Raw genomic sequence first — 25,383 nt, 5'->3', positions numbered from 1 at the left:
CCTGTAAATACCAAGAAACTCAAAATACTCTTTGCAATAGCTTTTTTAATTGCATAGTTTCCTCATTAATATGTTGATAATTTCTGACATGCATTTACTTAATATTTGTATATCATACATTTAAATTTTTTAAAATTATGATGAAATTCTATTTTACTTCATTCCAAAATATTCTTCCTTTGCTTGTCCCTGTTTTCCTTCTATGACTGTTTTTGAAGTTTGCTTTTTCATAGTTGCTTTGTGTCCTTTGATGAAGAGAATGAGGTTCCCAGACCATGTGATTTGATCCAGGTTCTCAGATCCTCTATGAATGGACTTCCAAATTATTGTTTTACCTAATATAATTGCAAGAGAGAACTCAGGTTATTACAGCTATTTTCTAGTCTTTATGTAATTCTGTTTCCATGAGATTGAGAATATTTTTCTTTACCCTCTGTCTAGAAGCAAAATTTTATAGGGATTACGTAAAGCATAGTGACAAATTCTCTTGTGCTGCTTCTATTTACAGTTGTTGAATTCATTTTCCCTCATCTACTGTTAATACATATGCTATCCCAAATGAATGACTTAAGAGCTGAAGCAATAGAATCCTTCCTTTCCTTGTTAGCTCACTGGCACACACTGAGATGCTTGCAATGAGAAACTCTTTTCTTTTTTAATCAAAACTCTCAAGGAAACCGAGCTTTTTATTTATTTATTTATTTATTTATTTATTTATTTATTTATTTATTGTTATTTTGCTACTATTAAGTAGATGGAATATGGAGGTTAGGCCCAATGCTTCAAAATGGTATGAAATATAGTATATTTATTTGTTACATAAAACAGATTTGGTATTAGGCAATTAAAAACATAATCTAATTTTGGAGCCAGCCCTGTGGCATAGCAATTAAGTTTGGCCTGCTCCCCCTCTGCAGCCTGGGTGCATGGGTTTGGATCCTGGGCATGGACCTACACCACTGATCAGCCATGCTGTAGCAGCGACCCACGTACAAAATAGAGGAAGACCGGCACAGATGTTACCTTAGGGCGAAACTTCCTCAGCAAAAACAATATACGTACATTTCATCAAACTTTGATTATGTTGAAAAACACAAAGTACATAAATAGACCATGACCTAGAAATAATAAATTTAAAAATTAAACAATTTTTGAAGTGGCTTCTACCTACAAACCAGAGGCCCTGAATATAGTATTGAACAAAATACATAAAACTTTTGCTCATAAAGTTACAGTTACATGATAGGTAACAAAAAAAATACATGGAAAAATAAATATTTATTCTTTCAAATAAGATTTATGAGAAAAAATATTCCATGTGAGGAGGATAAAATGTGTGGGTAGGGAAGAAGGTGCTGTTTTTTTATGTGCTAGTAAATGAAGATCTCACTCAACAACGTGACATTTGCACAGAGATCTGAAGGAGGGGGTGGTAGTTTCCATAGGGTTACCCCAAAGAAGACCACTTCAAGCAGAGGGAAGAGCAAATTCCCTGATGCGAGAGCATGGTTTTGAGCATGGAGCAGCAAGGTGGCAAGCATGGCTATGGGAGAGCAAGTAAGCAGAAAACCGGTGGGGGATTGGATCAGAAGGACAGCAGGAGCCAAACATGTAGCTCCTCATAGGCCAATCCGAGAGATGGAAAACCGCTGGAGAGTATGGAATAGGGGTAACCTGATCTGATTTTAATTTTAAAGTAATTACTTTGGCGAACATATGGAGAATGAACTGAAGAGGGTGAGGACAAAAGAAAGGAAACTAGTTTGGCTGTTACTACAGGTGGAGACAAATGGTAGCTTGAGCAAGAATGGTGTTGCTGTATTTTGTAAGAAGTGGTTAGAATCAGAATACACTTGAAGATAGAGCCCAGAAGATTTGCTGATAATTTGAGTGTAGGATATGAGACAAAGAGAAGTCTAGCAAGATGATGTTAGAATTTTGATTTTGAGTAATCTGAAGAATTAAGCTGCCATTTACTGAGATTGATGGAGAAAATTTGGGCCAGGGGGATCAGAAGTATGGTTTTGGACAAATATTAATCAGATTAATATCTCAGCTGTATATATTTAATTTTTATTTTAATTCACTTTTCTTCTAGAGAGAGTGAGAGAAAAGGGGAGAGAAAGGGAGGGAAGCGGGGATAGGAAGAAGTGTGTGAGAGAGAGAGTTATTGCTGATAATAGGGATGCATGAAATAAATAGCTAAGATTAGAAGGATGATTCAGGTCAACCAAAGTGGTTTTCCCAAGTCAATATTTTTGGATAATCACGGGAAATTGATTGATTTATTTGATTCATAAAGAGTCTTTTTTGGTAGGAATTTACATTTTGACAAGGTTTGGAGAAGAGGCAATATCTTTAGGATCCATTGACTGCTCTAATTTAATAACACATTGCATGGATAAAAAGAAATTTGAAAAAGTCCATTTGATAGTTACAATGGTAGCCTGGCTTTATCTCAGATTTCATTTGTAAGCTCATCTTTGTGTTGGGTAAAACTCATTTTCAGGAGAGAAGTGGAGGTATGGAGAAAATAATACATAAATATTTCCCATAACTTCTGTGGATGCCTTCCTTCTTATTGATGAAAGCAGAGTTCTGATATTTGAGGTTATGAGTTTCTGAATTTATATCCTAGGAAACCAATCTCCAATAAACTACATTTTTGCTAGCATCCTTGCCAAAAAACTCACACACATCCACATAAAGGATTCCAGCTGCTTTGCAGAATTTTCACACATCAGCTAAGTCAAGCACCCTACTAGTCACAGGTGACAAATAATGCTTGAACATCTGCTTGCTAACAATATAATCTGGCTCATTTACTATCACCAGTTTCCTGGTATTGTGCCCACAGGAGATATTCAATAAATACTGAATGAAATGTTTCTACCTGTTGAGAAGAATAAATAAACCTGTGAGGCAGGGGAGTAATGATGTCTTGGCCTTTTTTTTTCTTTTAGAAAAAACAGTTGCAGGCTGTGTGAAATTTGTGAAGTACCCTGCACATCGCTGTGTTTTGATAGCAGGGTCTGAGTTTAGGATGAAGTCTAGTGCAGTTTATTCCAGAAATCTAAAATAGGTCAATGCTCCTGAGAATGTTTCTTAGGTTTGGGAGGATGATAATTTCAATTTCTGCTCAGTTTGTTTCCAGAGCAAGCAGTGATCCAAATGATTAAACTTCTACCACTGGGGGTAGTTAGAATTCAGAGTTTCAGCTAGCTATGAATGAGTCAACAAATTGCAAGCTGTTTGGCGTATTGCCCATAAGAACAGTTAGTTTTAAATGTTCTTAGATAAGGCACTGAAAATTCGATAAAATCAGGCATATTATTTTTCAAAGGTATAACAAAGTAGATTTTATATTGAAATGTATAATCTTAAAATGTTATCAGTTATATTATATTTCAAAACCTTATTTTCCATTATCTAATATAAATCTTTATTTTAAAATCCACCAAAATAAAATATTTTAATCATTTATAGTTTAAAAGTATCGATTTCTATGATGGTAACATAGTATGCACTTTCTTTTCCAACATTTTTCCAGTGTCCCCTTTATGTATATTAACTTCTCTCAGGCAATTATTTCATAATTTTCCTTTCTCTAACATGCCATGCACATACATATTCTCTCTCTTTTCCTCTCTCTCTGATGATTATCTTGCTTCTTATTTCACTGAGAAAATAAAAGTCAACAGAAGTGAACTTTCATGTTCTTACATTACATTGCCTAATAACCTACACACATCTGTACCCATAATCTTTGCATTCACTCCTCTCAAAGTCTTACTGCTCCTTAGTGCAATGGCCAACATCCACCTCATCAATGACTTTGATTCAGCAACAATCCACTCTTTCGTGCATCATCAATAGTTCTCAAAAAGAATAAGAAGAGGTTGCAATACTTTCCGTCTTAAAAAATCCTTCCTAGATCCTTCCCACCAAACACTCCAACTCAGACTCCATCGTCGTTCTTTAGAGTAAAACTTCAATGAGTGCCTGCCTATATGGGCTCCTTGAGCACATTCCTATCAGATTTTGCATTCACTATTCCTTTGAAGTTTTTCTTATTGGGACCACCAATGACCTATACTAGGATATCCAAGTATCAGTTCTCAGTCCTGATTTTACTAATTTTTTCAGCAGAATTTGATATAATTGACTTTTCCTTTCGTCTTTAAGGGTATTAAAGGGACTGGCCTGGCGGCACAGTGGTTGAGTTTGCGCACTCTGCTTTGGTGGCCTGGGGTTCCTGGGTTCAGATTCCAGGTGTGGACCTACACACTGCTCCTCAAGCCACGCTGTGGCAGCATCCCACACACAAAGTAGTGGAACGTTGGCACAGGTGTTAGTTCAGGGAGACTCTTCCTTAAGCAAAAAGAGGAAGATTGGCAACAGATGTTAGCTCAGGGCCAATCTTTCCCACCACCAACAAAAAAAGATATTATATACTCTGATTCTGGGACACAGCAATTTCTTGGTTTTCCTTTTTTCTCACTTTTCTGTTTTGATTTGCTTCTAGATATTGGAAAAGATTTTGGAGAAATCCCCTTATACATGTGATAACTCAAGCTTTAGAAAAGATGAGATTGTTTAGTGATTCTGAGTACGTGAAAGAGGGCTCAGGAAACAAATTTGTCAATAAAGTATAATTTAAGCAATTTAAGATATGGACTGAAAATTTCCATTGGATTTTAAAATTGGAAGCTTGATTGAGAATTTGGGGAACCTTGATACAGAAGATTGGTGGTTACAGAATTTAGGGTGCTGAGGAAGAGAGTTCAGTCAGTTGTCTATTTAGTAGTTCCAAACTTTGATGAGCATATGAATTATCACAGGACATAGTTAAAATAAATTTTGATTCCATAGGTCTGGGTGGGCCTTGAGAATGTACATTTCCAAGAAGCTGCCAGGTGATGATGATACTGTCTGTGGACCACACTATGAATAGCAAGAGTCTAGACTTCTTTTAGGAAGTTTTACCATTAAAATCAAACAGATAGAAGCCAGAAGTGTCTTAGAGACATACAGTCATGTATAATTATTTTTAAAGAGAACTGAGTGGAATTTCTAAGCAATTTAGGATGAGATTTTTTTGAAAATGGGAAAGGTAAGGATACAGGATAGAATAAGAAGGGGTATATCATTCAGGGCTTGATGAGAGAACAGTTGGAGATTTTAAATATAGAGAGAGAGAGTAGAAGATATATACTTACATGTAATGATAACGTTAAATAATTTATAATATGTTGTATAATATATAATAAAATATAAATATGTATATTAAATATATACGTACTTATGTCAAAGAGTGTACTGCCTACATTTTCTTCTAGAAGCCTTATGGTTTCAGGTCTTACCTTTAGGTCTTTGATCCATTTAGAGTTTATTTTTGTGAATCATGAAAAAGAATGGTCAATTTTCATTCTTTTACATGTGACTTTCCAGTTTTCCCAGCAGTATTTGTTGAAAAGACTTTCTTTTCTCCATTGAATGCCACTCTTTGACATCAGTATTAAAAGGATCTTTTTGGACACCATGTCTTCTCAGACGGGGGAAACAACAGAAAGAATAAACAAATGGAACTTCCTCAGACTAAAGAGCTTCTTCAAGGCGAGGGAAAACAGGATTGGAACAAAAAAACACCCACTAATTGGGAAAAAATATTTGCAAGTCATATATCTGACAAAGGGTTAATCTCTATAATATATAAAGAACTCACACAACTCAACAACAAAAAATCAAATAACCCAATCAAAAATGGGCAGGAGACATGAACAGACATTTCTCCAAAGAAGACATATGGATGGCCAATAGGTGCATGAAAATATGTTCATCATCACTGATCATCAGGGAAATGCAAATCAAAACTACACTAAGATATCACCTCACACCCATTAGAATGGCAAAAATAACCAAAACAAAAATTAACAACTGTTGGGGCGGTTGTGGAGAAAAAGGAACCCTCATACACTGCTGGTGGGAATGCAAACTGGTGCAGCCACTATAGAAAAAAGTATAGAGATTTCTCAAAAAGTTAAAAATAGAAATACCATATGGCCCAGCCATCCCACTACTGGGTATCTATCCAAAGAGCTTGAAGTCAGCAATTCCCAAAGTCCCATGCACCCCTATGTTTACTGCAGCATTATTTACATAGCCAAGATGTGGAAGCAACCTAAGTGCCAGCAACTGATGATTGGATAAAGAAGATATGGTATATATACACAATGGAATACTACTCAGCCATAAAAAAGAATAAAATCTTCCCATTCACAACAACATGGGTGGACCTTGAGGGAATTATGTTAAGTGAAATAAACAAGATAGAGAAGGACAATCTCTGTATGATTCCACTCATATGAGGAATTTAAAAATGTGGACAAAGAAAACAGATTAGTGGCTACCAGGGGAAAGGGGGTGTGGGGGGGAGCACAAAGGGTGAAGGGGTGCACCCACAACACTATTGACAAACAATAATGTACAACTAAAATCTCACAAGATTGTAAAATATCATAGACTCAATAAAAATTAACTTTAGAAAAAAACATATATGTACTTAAAGACATTTATTATCACAAATTGGCTTACATGATTTTGGGGACTGGCTAGGTAAGTTTGAAATACATACAGCAAGCAACAAGGAAAGGTCAGCTGGACACTCTCAGGCAAGACTCATGCTGTAGCCCATAGGTGGAATTTCTTCTTCAGGAAAACCTTAGTCCTGCTGTTACCTCATTTCAAATGATGGGATTAGTCCCACTCAGGTTATCCAAGATAATCTCCTTTACATAAAGTCAATTGATTGTAGGTGCTAAACACATAAATAAAATACTTTCACAGCAATGCCTAGATTAGTGTTTGGTTAATAACTGAATGCTATATCCTAGTCAATTACAGGGGATAAATTCTGGGAGGAATTCCTTAGAGAAATAGCTAAAATATGCAGTGAAGTGTAGACAGAAAAGTAGCTTATTTTCTGGAATGGAAAACCAAGAGAAAAAGAGAAGAATTAGTTTTTAGAAAGTAGGTCAATTTTAAGTGGATTTGGAAATCCAAAAAGTACACGCCTATTGGTTCTTATGTTCCTTACGACACAAAAGAATATTATCTTATGAGCATAAAAATGTGAAAATGGAGAAAGAAACTTAAAGAGAAAGATGTGTGTTTTACCTGTGGAATCTAACTTTTGATATTAAAATAATTAGTTGGTAAACTTTTCCCCAGTGCCACAGAAAAACAGCATGCACTGATTACAGAATGTTGCTGGTCAAATATCCTCCTCTTTTTAAATTTCCCGATCTTCACTTAATCATGCTGTTCAAAAAATATGCCTTGGTAGTAGTATTATCTATAGTTTGCTTGATCTCCTGTAATGATGGTTTAGTTTTTAAAGCAGTTTGAGCAAAATAAAATTCAGGTGGCTGGAAGAGATAATTGCATAATAAGCATTTTTCTAGGCCCTTCTTTCTTTTTTCCTTTACAGAGATTCTCAAACATCAGGAGCCTACAATTTCAGATTTACGATGTTATTGCGTTCCTAGAGGAAAAGTTTCTATTCTGAGCTGAAATTTTTCAAATCGGTAAAGATTGACTTATAATTCCTGTATGTGGTAATATTTGTAATTTTTTGAATGCATTTTTGATGACCTAATCTGCAAAACAAAACTTTCACTGGAAAACATTTACTTTTTATGTTCTTTGTTCTTGCTAATAGATGGGAATTCTCTGATAGTACCTAGTAAAACGTCAGTAATGTATTTTAAAAGACGAGCTTGATCTATGCTGAATGTTCAAATTTTTGACTTCATTAAAATGTTAATTTAATAATGTATTAATTTGTTAACCAGTAGAAACAATATCCATTTAAATTTTCTAGTTCACATTGAAGTTTTTAGTACTCAAATACAAATACAAAATTCTTACTCCAACTAATTGAGCCAGAATTCAGATCCATTTAGTACCCAGCTTGGTAGCAATCAAAATATTTTTCTAGTATTTTCTAATTGTAACACTGTTACTGGATTACCCTAGCTTGACTACATCTGAATAAGAGTCTTCTAATAGATAGCATCAAATTATTAAAGAACTTGGTAAAAAAAAAATCATTCATCAATCATTGTGAAGCATCAATCATTATGAAGAATATAATTCAATATATTTGAAGAAGGGTCTATTAAATTTTAGAATAGAAAAATCTTTTATATTAAATTATTTAAGATAGAAACAAAATACAAAATGTATTTTCTCATAATCTGATTAAAACAATATGACTATGATTTTTCCTTATTTTTAATAAAACCATCTTTCTTTCTTAGACTTAGAACTTCTCATATTTCAAAGATAATTTCAATGAACAGTTAAAGCTAAATTTCTTGAACGTTTATTTATAAGAAACTAAGGATTCAATAAAGGTAAGCTAGTAGAACAGATAAAATAAATGAGTTATTTTGTTTATAAAGAAGGGTTATAATCAATTGTTGAAATATCTTTCTAAAATGTTCTCTCCAATTTCTACTTCCCGTGTCTCTCTCTTGTTAGTTTGCCTCATCTTTACAGTGGATTATATCTTTCTGCATCCTTTCTCACACCTCTGATTCTGTGTTTTTCCCTTCTAGTTAATTCCCCCAAATATTGCCAGCTATATTTCCCAAACTTAGATATGCTAATATCCTCTAACAATAAGTAGTCAATAGTAGAATATTTGAAAAGATAATGCTTTAATCAGCAGGGTCAAGAACAAGATAGCAAAATATAAACCATCAAAATATTTTTAAAGCTATATAATCATCTTAGATTTATTTAATTAATTACTATACAAAATATGAAAAATATAACTATTTTACTCTAAAAGATAATTAGAGTCAAATGGAGAATGAGTATGACAAATGTAACTAAATAATAATTATTGTAACTTATATTTAATTATATTTAAATTTACTATAACAAAGAATATTCATATTTACTACACTCTAAGAACAATTCTAGGTTCTTTTAAAGACATGCACTCATTTCATCTTTGCACCAATCTGTTCGGTAAGCACTACATTTATCCTAACTAGATAGATGAGGACACAGAGACACAGGAGGTTAAAAAAGTCACCAAATTTCATCCAAACATAAGTGATCTGGACAGTTTGAATCTAGAATACTGTTCTATTGGAATACACATAAGTGTATCAGTTCAATCAAGCCATTGTATCCTATTCTTACTACTAAAATAGATAGGACTAATTATGCTGAAAACTCAATAATGAAAACAAAATAATGAAAATAAAAGAAACACACATGCAACACATAGATGAAAATACGTGTAAAGACAAGAACATTTGATAGACCTGGATATTAGAGCATTGTGAACTCAAAACTAAATAAGGGAAAGTGATATCCAAATAAAGGAAGACCAAATTCAATGAAGTGCTATCTTACAAAACAAAAAACACAAAACGTGGGCGCAACTTTCAGAAGTGATTAAAGAATGAGAGAGAGTGTTCATAGAAGTTCAATTAAAACTACTAAGTATAGGGGCTGGCCCCGTGGCCGAGTGGTTAAGTTGGAGTGCTCCGCTGCAGGCGGCCCAGTGTTTCGTTGGTTCAAATCCTGGGCGTGGACATGGCACTGCTCATCAAACCACACTGAGGCAGCCTCTCACATGCCACAACTAGAAGGACCCACAATGAAGAATATGCAACTATGTGCTGGGGGGCTTTGGGGAGGAAAAGAAAAAGAATAAAATCTTTTAGAAAAAACTACTAAAAGTATATATGAACATCATTATATAATTTTTAAAATCTAACAACAAAAAAAAATAAATATGGAGGCTTCCAGTACAAGAGGAAAGAATGTGACATAACCCAATTTCCATTAAAACATATGATCTGCGTTGTAGGAAGAAAGCTGTACAGAAGTCATGAAAGTTGTACATGCAGTTGTACAAAGGTTTTGAGTTACGGAGAGTTAGGGAGTCATGGAGAACGGTTAGGAGGTCCTTTAGAAGGAGGAAGTAATGAAGTCCTAAAACAGGGAAGAGAAATAAATTATATTTTTAAGATAAGTATGTAATCCAGAAAATCTTTTTGTATCAAGCTGCTATTCCTATATAAATCTGCCGACTTGTCAGAGGCTTAGGAAAGTTACTCACTAGAGAGGACCTCTGAAGACAAGGGATGGTCAGACAGGTTTAAAAGGAGCAAAGATCACTCATCTTAAGCACATTGAAAAGCTACACAAAAGTGGGAAGAATGTGGCTCCTAAGTCTGAGTCAGCCTTTTACAATGTTTATCCCAATGGACCTTATATCCAGACTGTCAATTGTGTTACATGAAAAACAAAAATCTTATTGCCTCAATATTTTGGGAAATGCTAGGACCCTTCCTGAAAAAAATAATAAATAAATCCATGACTATTCATAGGCTTGGAACGTCCAAGTAGAAAAGCAGAGTATAAATATTTCTCATAACCACCTGCCATCTTAATTTTTGCTAAGTTATCCAGGGCCTAGTTCTTCTGTGCTGCAAGGAAAAATCAGTGTAGTTGTTAGAAACAAACTATAAATGAAATGAACAAAGTTGAGCACAAAAAAAAGTGCTTTAGAGTTTCATAATGATTTGAAAAATAAAGAATATGGGAGAAAGTAGAAGGCCAAAATTACAGAGCTTGGTGTCTCCCTTAAGAAAATACAAAGCCACTAAACTTGGTTAGAAATATCTGTAAGGATGAAAGATTAAGTATAAGGGTGGACTGATTAAAGCACAATACATGATCTTCCAAATCTATATAGTATATGAAAAAAGGGGAGCAATATTTGCTGAGTTACTACTGTCTGTCAAAACTATGCAGTTACTAAGTGTTCTCTCTCAAATTAGAGACAGACAGATAATACTAAATAATATATATATTAATAAACAATATTTATATTTAAATCTATGACTGTATGACTATCTATAAAGAAACAAATAATTGGGGGAAATTCTTCTCATACCAGACAAATTGTCTATCCACATGTCTCACACTTTACAGATGTCCTCATTTATAATTTATCCTAAATCAGAGGATCATTCTCAAATATATTACTATAACTCTAGTAACAATTTTAATGAGTGTTTTCAAATAATTCCCATTTTTGTAGTTATTTTTATTTATTTGAAGTTGTATTGATACCTCACAGTAATTACACATTAATTCCTATAAATCCAATAACGTCTAACACACAGATGAACAATCAATGGATAAATTTCAAATATTTTTGAACAATTCTTGAAGAATTTTCATAGCTTCTGTGTTAAAATAATTAATAATAGAGGATTAAAATGAAGAACATTTCAATGAGCTGTATGTTGGGTGTGCTTACCTCCTGAAACCAATTTCTGAAATGGGTTAGGGATTTTAACGACAATGAGCCTCCTTACCTCTCCTCTCATCAAACCCTCATCCCTAGCCCCCATGTACTATTAATTTTCTATTGCTGCATGACAACTTACCACCAATTTAGCAGCTTGAAGCAACACCTATTTCTTATCTCATGGTTTCTGTAGGGAAGAAGCCCAGGCGCAGCTGAACTGAGTTCTTTGCATCAGGACTTACAAACTTGAAATCAAGGTAGCAGCTGCCTTGCCCATTTTCAAGCCCAGGGCAAGCTCATGTAGTTGTTGGCAGAATTCAGCTACTTGCTGCAGTAGAAATGAGGCCCTGTTCTTTTTTTGACTATCATCCAGAGACTGCTCTTAACCCATACGATGCTCCCCACGACTCCTTGTCATGCGGCCCCCTCCACAGGCCGCCTCACACTTCCACCCTCTGACATCTCCAGACCTTCTTTTAAAAAGGTACACCTGATTAGATCAGGAACCCTCAGATGATCTTTTTGATTAATTCAAAGGTGACTGATTAGAATCTAATCAAATGAGTGATAGCCCATCTTATTCATTTACACCAGGGGGCAGAAATCTTGGGAGCCATCCTAGACTTTGCTTACCACAGTGGAAGCACTTTTGCTATTTTTTGTTTTTACCTCCATCAATGGCATATTTATGCCATTACATACTATAGGTTTGAGATAATATTAACTTCAACAATTGAGGATGGTGTAAAGAATAAAATAATTATGTTTTGATCAAATTAAATCGTTAGTTTCTTTTGAAGTGTTGATTTGTATAACGTCTTTCAAAAAACATCATAAGATGAATGTGTTTAAAGTAGAGCAGCTACGTCTGTTTCCTTGAACTGTCTGGTCTTAGTTTTTCTCACAAGTGATTACTTTAAAAATCACCATTTAAATTATATATGATTATAATAAGAATCAAATTAATAACAAAGAATGTTCTTACCTTTACAACACTAGATGTTGATGTTTTAGTTTACAATATGTTTATATTTCTTAAAGGAATATTAAATTAAGCTGATTATTTTTTTGTAAGTTCATAATGTCAAAAGACATTGTCTCTTTATAAGAATCTTCAATTTCTTTTTAAAGCCAGATGAACAAAAATATCTTAAAAGTTTATGACAGATAAGAGTTAGATTCCCTCATTACATCGTTCTTCGGGTTCCTAGAGAATTTTCTATGTCGGAACAGATGGCATTGGGCAAGCAAGTGCCTGAAATGTAGATGTGTTCACCAGAGGTTCTCTTGGAAATATTTCTGTGAGTGCAGAGGGAAAGTCACCTGTTCGCAACAGCTTTTCCACTTAAGATCACGTTAGTCAGCAAATTGTACATGAAAGGGTACTAATGAGGTTAAGAAGAAGAATGTCCGTGAGCTCCCCACTGAGGAATATGTCTAGAAGAATAAGAATAAAAAAGGTACAGTGTAATTGGACTTTCCAAAGACTGAAAAGGGAGTTAGTTACTATGTTTTGAATTGTGAGCAATAACTTTAAAGTAATCCCGTTTGTTTCTACTCCTGCTTTTCCTCTAAAACCAGATACCTCTTGCTTTTACCCTCTAGAATTGCTATTCACTCTCTAGAATTTTGTGAAAGCTGCATTGGCCCAAAATGACGTTAATGAAAATACAAATACTCCTAAGAATTTTCTTTTGGCCTTGGGTCAATCAATAAATTTCTCTTCTCAAAAGACAAAATATGTTTATGAGAAAAGCAGTTCCATGTGCAATCCTCTTTGAAGAGTATACTTATTCTGACATATGGTACTAGCACAAAAATGTTATAAGACAAACCAGAGAGTAATGATAATTTAATATGTTTACAGTACTTAATTTACATAGACTACTCCCAAGAGTAATTTAAACAATGTCATATAATCCTCTAGGTCCCTTCCAAATTCAGAGATACAAACAATGGATATTAAAATACAACTTAATATTTGAATAATCTATGATGTTTAGACTTTTTGTGTGTGAGGAAGATTGTCCCTAAGCTAACATCTGTTGCCAATCTTCCTCTTTTTTGAAGAAGAAGAAGACTAGCCCTGAGCTAGCACCTGCCAATTCTCCTCCTTTTGCTGAGGAAGACTGGTCCTGAGCTAACATCCGTGTCCATCTTCCTCTATTTTATATGTGGGATGCCTACCACAGCATGTCTTGTCAAGCAGTGGTGCGTCCGTACCTGGGATTTGAACCCGTGAACCCTGGGCTGCCAAAGCGGAACATGTGCACTTAACTGCTGCACCACCAGGCAGACCCCCCAATCTTCCTCTTTTTGCTTGAGTAAGAATGTTGCTGAGCTAACATCTGTGCCAACCTTCCTCTATTTTACGTGGGATTCTGCCACAGCGTGGCTTGACAAGTAGTGCTAGGTCTGCGCCCAGGATCTGAACCCATGAACCTAGGGCTGCCAAAGCAGAGCAGGTGAATTTAACCACTAGAGCACCATGCTAGCTCCCCAGATATGTCTTTTGAACTCCAAACAAAGCTGCATCTGAATAAAAAAACACAATTCTTAGACCAAAAGGATACTCATTAACACTGGTGATGTTGAAAAATAGAGGTTAAATAGAAAAATGATTTATGTTATTACTTTAATTTTAATCAATTAATAAACTGATTTCAATCAATGAGTTTTAGCCATAAGGATATATGTTCCTTTTCTTTGAGAAAGATTCTAGAAGTAACATAAGAAAGGTAAAAGACTAATGTTTCATAAATGGCTATATAAATCTGTATCTATATCTTTGTCTATGTCTATATCTATATATCTATATATATAATTAATCATGTCCATTTTATATATATAAGATACTTTTATGCTGAGTAAGATGGCAACAAAGGAAAAAATATTTAAGAATCACATCACTCTTTTACAAAAATTATCCAAAATGTCATTTGACATAAATACTCTTTTTAAACTTTCTAGCACCAGGCACAAGATATCTATAAGTGAAGCTGAAAAAATTTACTATTATTTTTTGAAAGAATGCTTGTATTCCAATTCTCGGCTAAAGGTATGCATCTGATATCGTGAGGTTTCTACATGGCAGGCCAAGAGAGATTGTAAAACAAATCCAGTCCTTATCATGCTCTGAACACATAACATCTGACTCAGATCGCTGCAGACTGAAAATTTCCTAAATGTAAACCGTTTCTAAGTGTAGGAAAGTATTATTTTTTCTGGGCGAACAACTTTCCCTTTTCCAGACTTGGACTAACTGGGCTCCTATCATCAAATATCAAATAAAAATATCAAATAAAAATACTGCTGATAGAGTACAAAACTGTGATTTAAATCTGTAACAAAATCTGGAGATTGTTAGATCCTAAATTAAGGACATAAATATTAACATATACAAAGTCCATTTTACTGGAAATGTAAGTAAATATTAGAAAAATAAGTTTGATACAAGTAGTGAGTCCTTAGAAAATGCCACTGCCACTAATAATAGACCCCGTTTAGGTAACGTTTCTTCTTTGCTGGTCTCCAGTCCAAGCAGTTAACACAGATTAACTCACGTATTCTTCACAAGTCTATGAGATAACTGCTATGACAAGCCCATTTTACAGATGAAGGGATTGATACAAAGAGGTAAAGTAATTCAGAAAATTAAAGGCAGAGCTAGGTTTGCGCTCAAACTGCCGGGGCCCTCTGCTTAGATTAGTTTGTCTAGCCAGTTCTTAGATATTACCATAAGAATTATTGTTATTGTTGTTATTATTATTTTGCTTAAGAGAGCAAAAGAATGACCTAAAGCCTCTAACAGGAAGGGAGTTTTTTCAAACCCAGGTTGCTTCCAGGCAAACAGATCAAAGATCAAGGAAAGGTTTGCAGATCCCTGGCTTTACATGGAGCTGTCAGTCAGAGCAGGACCCAGCTTAGGCAATATAATTTATTGTTACATAGTTTTAAAAGCCCACCAGGGCAATAAAAATAAATACTTTTTTCCCTTGTGAGAATTGCATAGCTGTGTGTATAACACTTGCTTGAGGAACACTTACGTCTTCAAATCTTTTAGAACGGTTACCATACATTTCATAAATGGCTTTAGCCATACCTCACAGCACACCCTCATACAGGCACTCATCTCTGGTCTATTAACTATTTGATGTCTTCTAACTGTGCAAACATACTCTTTTGGTCCTCATTCATTTACATACGATAGTACCTGTTCTTGAGGAGGCTCTTTCACCATTTCTGTTTCTTAGACCGTTCCAAAGCATATGAGACCATAGATGTGTCCTTCTTTCTGTAACTCAGTAGCAGCATTTATCATATTGCATTGCAATTAATTCAACTGATATTTATTGTGTCCATAATCTGGTCTGGGTGCTGGAAGTAGAGATAAAAGAAATAATTTCATTCCTTAAAGGAGCGAATAGGAAGTAAGCAGACCATTTCAGGTTAACCAAGTACTCTAGTTAACTTGACGTTTATAGGATTCATGTGGAAAAGGATCCATCAAGCTGTCAAAGATTACTAATTTGATTGGTAATGCAGTACGATCACCCAACCAACTCCTTTTCTTGGACTGCTACTCTGGTGTCCCAATACGATTTTCTCTCATGTGCATCAGTCAATCCCCCAATTAAAACTGACTTTTTATTTGGTCTTTAACATAAGAAGCTAACGTACAGACTTAATAACTGTAGGGTTAGGCCAACTTACCAAGCAGGCATGGCCAGGACAGAGGTAAAGTCAAGTCCTTATTTTATTTTATTTTATTTTTTTTTTAGGAAGATTAGCCCTGAGCTAATCTACTCCCAATCCTCCTCTTTTGGCTGAGGGAGACTGGCCCTGAGCTAGCATCCCAAACCACTTACGTCAGAATTGTTGAGGATGGGATACAGGCGTCAACAGTGTCCTAAAGCTTACCTGGTGATTCCAATGTGCAAGCAAGGTTGGGAGCCAATGCTCTAGCGGTAGACATTGGGCTTTAAGCAAAGATGAGGACCTCAGGCAACTTGCAGGTGTTGGCAGCCTTAGCAAAGGTAAAGATGCCTCTGTGTGCTGAGCAAGGGTAAGAAGCATAAATGAAGGCCAGAAGAGAGTGTCAGTGACAAGTTCTGGGGGTCTAAGTGCGATGGACTGAATGTTTGTGTCCTCCTCAAATTCAGAGCTTGAAATCCTAACTCCTAATGTGATGGTATTTGGATATAGGGCCTTTGAGATATAATTAGGTCAGGAGGATGGAGCCCTCATGAATAGGATTAGTGCCCTTATAAAAAGGGCCCCAGTGCGCTCTTTTGTTCTCTTTCCACCCTGTGAGGATACATCAAGAACTCAGCTGCCTGCCACCTGGAAGAGGGCTCTCACCAGAACCCAACCATGCTGACACTCTCATCTTGGACCTCCAGCCTCCAGAACTGGAAGAAACACATTTCTGTTGGTTATAAGCCACCCAGTCTATAGTATTTTGTTGTACTAGCCTGAATAGACTAAGATACTTAGTGAACAGGGACTGCTGGAACATATATTCAATACAGGCAGCATGGCCAGGGGTACTTTAGCCATCTCAGTCTTCAAAATGCACAGTACCATAGTTCAATACTCAGCTAAAGGCCTCTGTCATTTTATTGTGCCTCCCTTTATTGCACTTCACAGATACTGCAGTTTTTACAAATTGAAGATTTGTGATAACCCTGCGTCCAGGGATCTATCAGCACCATTTTTTCAATAGCATTTGCTCGCTATGTGTCCCTGTGTCATATTTTGGTAATTCTCACGATATCTCAAACTTTTTCATTATTGTATTTGTTACAGTGATCTATGATCAGTGATATTTGATGATACTATTGTAATTCTTTTAGGGGGTCACAAACCATGCCCACATAGGATGGTGAACTTTGTTGATAAACATGTGTGTTCTGACTGTTTCACGGGACTAACCACTTCCCCACCTCTCTTCCTTTCCTTGGACCTCTCTATGCCCTGAAACGCAATGAAACCAGCAAACAGTTAGCCATTGATGATTAAGTAGCTAGGAACTAAATTTTTTTTTTCCTTTTTGCAATTATTCATTATAGCTTTTAGCTGTCTACCCACCCATTGTTAACTGTGCTCTTAGGCAATATGCCATCTGATTCCCACTAAGTTCCTATAGATAATACTTCCCTGGAGCCTAGATCACCATGGTAATGGGTGTGTGAGCTGTTTTTTAGGAATTAGAACCTGTTGTCCACTTCAGGCCTGTTGAGACCACCAACCCATCAACTGGGCCAGCGCAGATGTCTGATAAGTGACCTTTTGACATCCAGAGGCTAGAACTCCACACTCAGATCATGCTAATGCCACCATTTTGTGAACATGCATCCTATGAAGAACCATGAAGTCTGAGGGCACCTTTGCAGATTATCACTTACCTCACCTCTCTTCACCTCCAATCATCTATCTCCACATTTCAGACCACCTTTGCCCCCTATCCCATAAATATCCCTGCGGCCCTATTTTCGGGGAAGCAGATTTAAGCCTCATTCTCCCATTTCCTCACTTGGTTGCCTTATGATTAAACCCTCTCTCTGCTGCAATCTTTTTTAAAAGTTTTTTAATTGCAGTAACATTGGATTATAACAATATAAAGCTTTCAGATGTACATCGTAATATATTTCAGATTCTGCATAGATTACATCATGTTCACCACCCAAAAACTAATTATAGTCCATCCCCTCACATGTGAGCCTAATCTCCCCTTTTGCCCTCCCCCCATTCCCCTATGGTAACCACCAATCCAATCTCTGTTGCTATGAGTTTGTCGTTGTTTTTATCTTCTACCTATGAGTGAGATCATTTGGTATTTGACTTTCTCCCTCTGACATTTCACTCAGCATAATGCCCTCAAGGACAATCCATGTTGTCACAAATGGCCAGATTTCATCATTTCTTATGGCTGAGTAGTGTTCCATTGTGTATATATACCACATCTTCTTTATCCATTCATCCCTTGATGGGCACATGGGTTGCTTCCAAGTCTTGGCTATTGTGCACAATACTGCAATGAACATAGGGGTGCAAGTATCTTTATGCCTTTGTGTTTTCAAGTTCTTTGGATAAATACCCAGCAGTGGGATAGCTGGATCATATGGCAGATCTATTCTTAATTTTCTGAGGATACTCCATACTGCTTTCCATAGTGACTGCACCAGTTTGCACTGCCACCAGCAGTGTACAAGCGTTCCCTGCTCTCCACATCCTCTCCAACACTTGTTGTCTCCTGTCTTGTTAATTATAGCCATTCTGACCGGAGTGGGGTGCTACCTCTTTGACATCAGTCTTAGAAGCATATTTTCAAGTCCCATGTCTCACCGGGCAAGGGAAACAAAAGAAAAAACGAACACATGGGACTACATCAAGCTAAAAAGCTTCTGCACAGCAAAGGAAACCATCAACAAAACAAAAAGACAACCTAACAATTACGAGAAGATATTTGCAAACCATTTATCAGATAAGGGGTTAATATCCAAAATATACAAAGAACTCATACAGCTCAACAGCAAAAAAATCAACAACCCAATTAAAAAATGGGCAAACGATCTGAACAGAGATTTCTCCAAAGAAGATATACGGATGGCCAACAGGCATATGAAAAGATGCTCAACACAGTCTGCTGCAATCTTGTCGTCTCGGTGTTTGGCTTTCCAGGTGATGGAAGAAAACAAACCTGGTTAGGTAACAGCAACAATAGTGAAATTAGGCCAGTTAATAACGCTAAAATGGCCTCTAGGTGTTCAAGTGACAGGAAGAGTTGCACATTTCTCACTTTGAATCAAAATTAGAAATGCTTAAGCTTAGTGAGGAAGGCATGTTGAAAGCCGAGATAGGCCAAAAGCTAGGCCTCTTGCACCAAACAGTTAGCCAAGCTGTGAATGCAAAGGAAAAGTTCTTGAAGGAAACTCAAAGTGCTACTCCAGTGAAGACATGAATGATAAAGTGAAATAGCCTTATTGCTCATATGGAGAAAGTTTTAGTGGTCTGGATAGAAGATCAAATCAGCCACAATATTCCTTAAAATAGTCCTCAAACAGTCAATGATTTATTTACTGATGGTGTCCCTTTCTCAAAGTGTCAAGCCCTCTCCATGTTAGTCTGATCTTAGTATCATATTTATGCCAGATTTAGCTGCAGGAGTAAGGCTTGGTGCTCCTGCCCCCTTTTGGGTGTTCTAAGGAAGTCTCTGAGGCTGCCTCTAGCCCACCAACCTAGGCATATCAAGTATCAAAGTCTATTCTCCTTTGCCACGGAAATAAAATTTTTAGGAGCTTGTGCCTCCCATGAAGGGAAAGGAAGGGAAGGGAAGAGAAGGAAGTAGTGCATAGCTTCTTTCTGTTCTAGAACCCCAACCCATCAGAAGGCTCTGTCTCCATCCCTGTGCCACTGCATAGTGCTCAGCTAGAGTGACAGAAGTGGAATACATATCCGCAGCAGCCCTCAGCCTTTGAGCTATGGATTTCCCTTTAAACCTTTCTTCTTATCCTAAACCAATGGTATTGTCCTCAGGTCTGGGCAAGTGGCAAAAGCTGTCTTTTCTTTAAGACACTAATTAGAGACTTTCAGGGGCTTTCTTCTGCAAAAAAAAAAAAAAAAAAAATTCTGGATCTTGGAAAGCCAAACACATTTGTTTCTCAGGACTATTTTCCCCAAAGTCAATTTGAAAATTCAAAGCTGAAAATTATTCCTCCCCGCCATGTCTCTGTAATAACCAGTCTACTCCATTCCAGGTAGTAAGCTTGAGTTTCCTAGTTATTGCTCCTAGGGAGAAACACAAAGATAAGAAAGAGTCTAACTCTGTGCAAATATGCATGTGGGGATGTGGAGTAGGGGGGTAGCACGTTCTGTTTTCTGAGCACATCTTCAAGAAAGTCTAATAAATCTTGCAGTGAATGCTGTGATGCACCCTCAAGATTCCAACTTCAGGAAAAAGACATTCTTTCCCCCAGCTGCCTGGAGTATTGCGGGCCAAAGGCTTTCTCTCAGCTTAAAGAGCTGCCTCACCCAAGCTTAGACCACCTGCCCAGGAGCGGCCTGCATCCAAGGACAAGGAGAGATGGAACAAAAGCCCAGCCCTTTGCCTCAATAAGACACTTCGGAAGCACAATTCCAGCTCCAGAGCTTCCTCAGGCACCTGCTGTGGCCTTTGTTGCGAGTGTATGGCCCTTCAACATTTCCCTCTGCCCAATTCTGCTTCTCTCACTTCTTTAAAGTGTTATTCCGAAGAGCACTTCCCAGGAAAACTTCTGCAGGCAAATCTCTATTTCAGGGAAACTGACTTACAAAAAACTCCCTAGATAAAATATATATATACCTGGCTGACCAATAGTTAACTATTTGTCATAAAAGGGTGGATCAAGAGCCAAAAGTCCTTGTTCTTAAAAAAAGGAAAAAAATTTCCTCCTCCTCTTCCTTCCTTCCACCCAACCTTCCTCCTTTCTTCATTCTTTCTGCCTTAACTCTTACCCAGTATTCTGATTTGCCTCAGTGAAACGGAGTTGGAGGGACTCTTAGAGCCCCACTTTATTGATTCCCTAATTTTACCCCCCAAGGACAGTTTTAGAGAACTCGAAGGAATCCCAAGGATTTGGGAAACACTTTACAACATCCCCTGACTCAGCTACCTTAGAAAGCAGAGATCTTACCATCCCATTGATAACTCCCAGCACAATGGTTCGGACATGAAACTGTTATAGCCACATATGCACAGTTTTAAGCACATGTTTTTATTTTAATGTTTATCATCTTAGTGAATTTATAATCTAATGTTTTCCAATCACTTTAAGCAGCCCTCTAATCCTACTAATAGTCATAAGATTAAAATAATTAAAGAAATTACTGTTAGAGCTAAGACGTAATCTTCTACATTGGGTAAAATAATCTCTTAATATTTTAATCATAGGCCTTTGAGAAAATGAAAAATGGGTTGATATTGGAATGAATACCTATTATTTGTTGGCCATCTTTCTGGAATGAAATTTAAAAAAAACCAAAAATCCCGCATTACCCAGCAAACTTACTTAAGTAACGACGAGTATGTTATGCCTATGTTTTTCACTTTTCACTACCGTACAAAGGATTTTGAAGAGAGAGTCTCTGTATTTCAGAAGTCAGAAATATTAATTACCTCTCTAGGAGGAGTTTTATCACTATAATAAGAATTATGAAGACATTGAGAAAGATGTTCATAATCACATTATCAAGATACTCATCTTGGGGCTGGCCCTGTGGCCGAGTGGTTAAGTTCGCGCGCTCCGCTGCAGGCGGCCCAGTGTTTCGTTGGTTCGAATCCTGGGCACGGACACGGCACTGCTCATTAAACCATGCTGAGGCAGCGTCCCACATGCCACAACTATAAGGACACACAACAAAGAATATACAACTATGTACTGGGGGGCTTATGGGGAGAAAAAGGAAAAAATAAAATCTTTAAAAAAAAAACAAAAGATACTCATCTTGCCACAGTCTTTGTGCCTTCCACGTTTAAACTCTCTGATAGACACAATTGTTTGCTACTTAACAGCCACACCCCGAATCTTTCTTGTAAGAAACAGAACCCAATCTGTTTACCGTCACTCTGGTGAAACTGTCCTTCAGAAGAGGCTGAGCTCCTGCCTAGCCCCATACAGTGAATCTTGATGGGTAGAAGCCAAACCTGGTAATCTCATTCTCATTGCCAATAATTGGTAAGGCATAGATGTGACAAAATGCTGCCCAAAGAGATCTGAGTGAGAAATTATTTTGGACGGATTATAGGATGTTTCTCCTCAACTTAAAAGACACACACACACAAGCCTAGAATCCACTTTCTACACGTCTAGAGGGAAGACGTGATATATACAACTACCATGTCCATCTTGCAACCATCAGGATAAGAGCCAATGAAATCTTACAGAATTTGAGGAGGTCTCTGATACCACTGAGCCACTAAAACAACTAACCCTGGAAATACTCTACCATGGGAAACATTTTTATAGAAATAAATATGGCTTTCATTATTTAAGCCCAGCTTAGTCTGGTATTCTGTAACCAAAACCAAAAGCCTCCTAACTGATAGACCTCACAAACACAGACAGTGAGGGCAATTTGAATCTTCTCTTCCCAAGACCCCAGGATCTCTCCTTTTGACTTGAGACATATCTCAATATATCCAGCCAAGTCCTTTACTTTTATTGAGATTGAGATTATTTCACTTTCAGCGGACATTTCATGAGGACGTGTGATCTGTTACACTATTAGTACTGTTGCTAATATAATTGTATGCTTCTGAAACATTTTAAACAAGGGAATATATTAGCTTCCTAAGCTGCTATAACAAATTGCCATGAATTAGGTGCCGTAAAACAAGAGTAACATACTCTCACAGTTCTGGAGATTAGAAATCTGAAATCAAGTTATCATCAGGACCATACTCCCTCTGGAGACTCTAGGAAAATACCTTTCCTTACATCCTCCTAACGTCTGGTGGCTGCTTGCAATCCTTGGCATTCCTTGGCTTGTAGCTCAATTTTTCCCTCAGCCTTCACATGATTATCTTTCCTCTGTATGTCTGTGTCTCTAAAACTCCCCCTCCTTCTAGGGATAACAGTCATTGGATTTATGGCCCACCCTAGTACATTATGACCTTGTCTTAACTTTATGATGTCTGCAAACACCCTAATTCCAAATAAGGTCACATTCATAGATTCTGGGTGGACGTGAAGTTTGAAGAGACACTATTGAACCCAGTACAGGGAGTAATAATTTGGTAATATTTGAGTTTCAAAAAGATTGCTCTGGCTGCAAATTGGACCACCTTTCTGTTTCTGAAATATTCTGCTTCTCCAACTTGATGTGGGCCTACAAATTAGATCACTAAATAAATTAGATTACCATGTAGTTAATAAGTCCCATGAAAAAGGCAAACGTCTTTATCAGCACCCATACAGTGTTTATATTAGAGAATATATCTACGCCATTTGTATCTTAGGCTACTTTATAACTATTCATCTTTTCAGGTTTTACCGACTTTCTGGTTAGGTGAAGCTGTCCGTGTGTTTTCATGTGTTCATTACACTAGTTTTCATTCATTCAAAAATGCTGATTTTCCAGGCACTATTGTAGGCCATGGAGATGTAGCAGTAAATAAGAAAAACAACAAAAATAAGAAAATAAGGTTTTTGCTCATATGGAGCTTAAATTCTAATGAGAAAGTGAGAAAGTTAGACATTAGCAAATAGAGATAAAATATAGATAAATAAAATAATGATGGGCAATGCCAGTGCTACAAAGGATAATAAAGGAGGACAAGAAGGTGGAGAATTTCAGAATCTTTCAGTTTAGATCAGGTGGTCAGGAAAGATTTCTCTGAGGAAGTGACATTTGGCAGAGATGTGAGTGATTTGAGAGTTAAAAACCACTAATGACCCCACAATTTCCTCAGGATAAAATCAAGATGTCATTTGTTGGACAGGCCCTCTGAGATCTGCTCATTGATTAATTCCCCAGCTTCATCTCTCTCACTGGTTAACATAGTTAAGAGATTTTTAAAAAGCATTTTTACTAGGATTAACAAATTTTCCATCAGTAAATCTCAGAATATGACTTACGTTTATAGAGTTAAAGCAGTTTAACTTTAAAGTTTAAAGCATAGACATGTACACATATTTTATTTAATGTTTTCATATTGTTAAAACTTCTCACAAATTTCAAATAGTCTATAAGCACCAGCAACTTCTAGGCCTGATATTTAAACCCTACTTTTTGTGCAAAAATAATTATTTTGTCTTTTTACACATTTAATTTATGAATCTATGTATTTAGTTATTCTCAATCAAATTTATTTAACCTATTAGATTAAATTAGAATTAATATTTTGAAATTCTATACCTTTTTGTTTTTTTCTCATGTCTCATAACACAATTATAAGCCATGATTAGTATTTTAACTTTTACAAATCCCAAAACAGAGTTGCAATCCTTCTGCATTTGATGGTGCAAATGATATACAGATAACAATGGAGGAACAATGAAAATCCATCTATATATTCCAAAAGGAAACTGAATCTCCATAATAGCAATTAGGAAAAAGAACGTAATGTGTCCTCTTAAACAGGGGTCTTAAAATCAATTAAATTAAAATGTTTCTGGAGAATTAAGTCAATTCTAATCACCTCTTAGACACACATGTTCTCAATTATTTGAGAAAAAACTCAACAAGGGCAGAACTGTACTTAATCCGATCAAGTACTCTGCTGACAAAGCAAATGCAAGGCAGGAAATATCAAACGTCTTTGGTAGCACGGTCTTAAATTACAGAAGTATGTGACAGTAATGGGGCAAACTACTAGCAGGGTGATGGCTTTTAACAACCACTTTAGCATTAATCCAAGACTGAAACAAATACGGAGCCATGAGCACAGGCCAAACAAAATGTAATTAATACGAGGCCTCTTTAAGAGTCAGTTTGGAAAGTTACAGGTGCAATGAGTATTAAAAGATTGAACTATAATATGTGTTCCATGGTTGGTAAATAGTATATAATAGTAACTGTAATAACTGTTAAAATTATTTAATAATATTCGTTCTAGTATGTATGACCTATCTAACACACAGAACCTGTTCTACAAGTCTAGTTTGGAAATTGGAGCATAGATTTTGGAGTGTATGTGTGTTGGGGGGGGAGTGCTGCAGATATTTTAATTATTTCAGATGTACAGAGTTGCTTCTCAGTTGAAAAGTTCTTGAATGAGGTGACAACTGGCTCAGTATATGCCCACATGCCTCCCTCTAGTTCTCTCCTGACTTCCTCACCTGGTCTATGTGCTGTTCACCCTCACTACAGGCATACAACCAGTACCCAGATTAGAAGATCCCGACTGTTGGTGGAGGAAAAAGGATATGAAGAGAGGAGTGAAAGCATGGAGGGCAGTGACTTCAATGTCCATAGACTGCCAGCAAAAACTCAGTCACTAATGGTTGTCACGTAATGAAGTCTTTGAAGGGATCAATCATTATCCTACTATGGTACAG

General features: G+C 36.5%; 1 long non-coding RNA gene across 2 annotated transcripts in view; it reads right to left on the bottom strand.

Moving 5' to 3' along the window:
• Positions 1-22,950, bottom strand: part of LOC139082666 (uncharacterized) — a 39,029-nt gene extending 16,079 nt beyond the window's left edge. The window contains exons 1-3 of one of the 2 annotated variants that reach the window (XR_011538875.1): positions 22,812-22,950; positions 15,558-15,721; positions 12,330-12,781 (exon numbers count right to left, since the gene is read on the bottom strand). This is a non-coding gene — a long non-coding RNA (uncharacterized lncRNA). Of the gene's footprint in view, positions 1-12,329; positions 12,782-15,557; positions 15,722-22,811 lie in introns of those variants that run through there. The other variant, XR_011538876.1, reaches the window with a different exon arrangement.
• Positions 22,951-25,383: the final 2,433 nt, after the last annotated feature.

Source organism: Equus przewalskii, chromosome 3, assembly GCF_037783145.1.
Source record: "Equus przewalskii isolate Varuska chromosome 3, EquPr2, whole genome shotgun sequence".
NCBI classification, from domain to species: domain Eukaryota; kingdom Metazoa; phylum Chordata; class Mammalia; order Perissodactyla; family Equidae; genus Equus; species Equus przewalskii.
The sequence above is the reverse complement of the archived record's forward strand: the minus strand, read 5'-3'. Positions and strand labels throughout refer to the sequence as shown.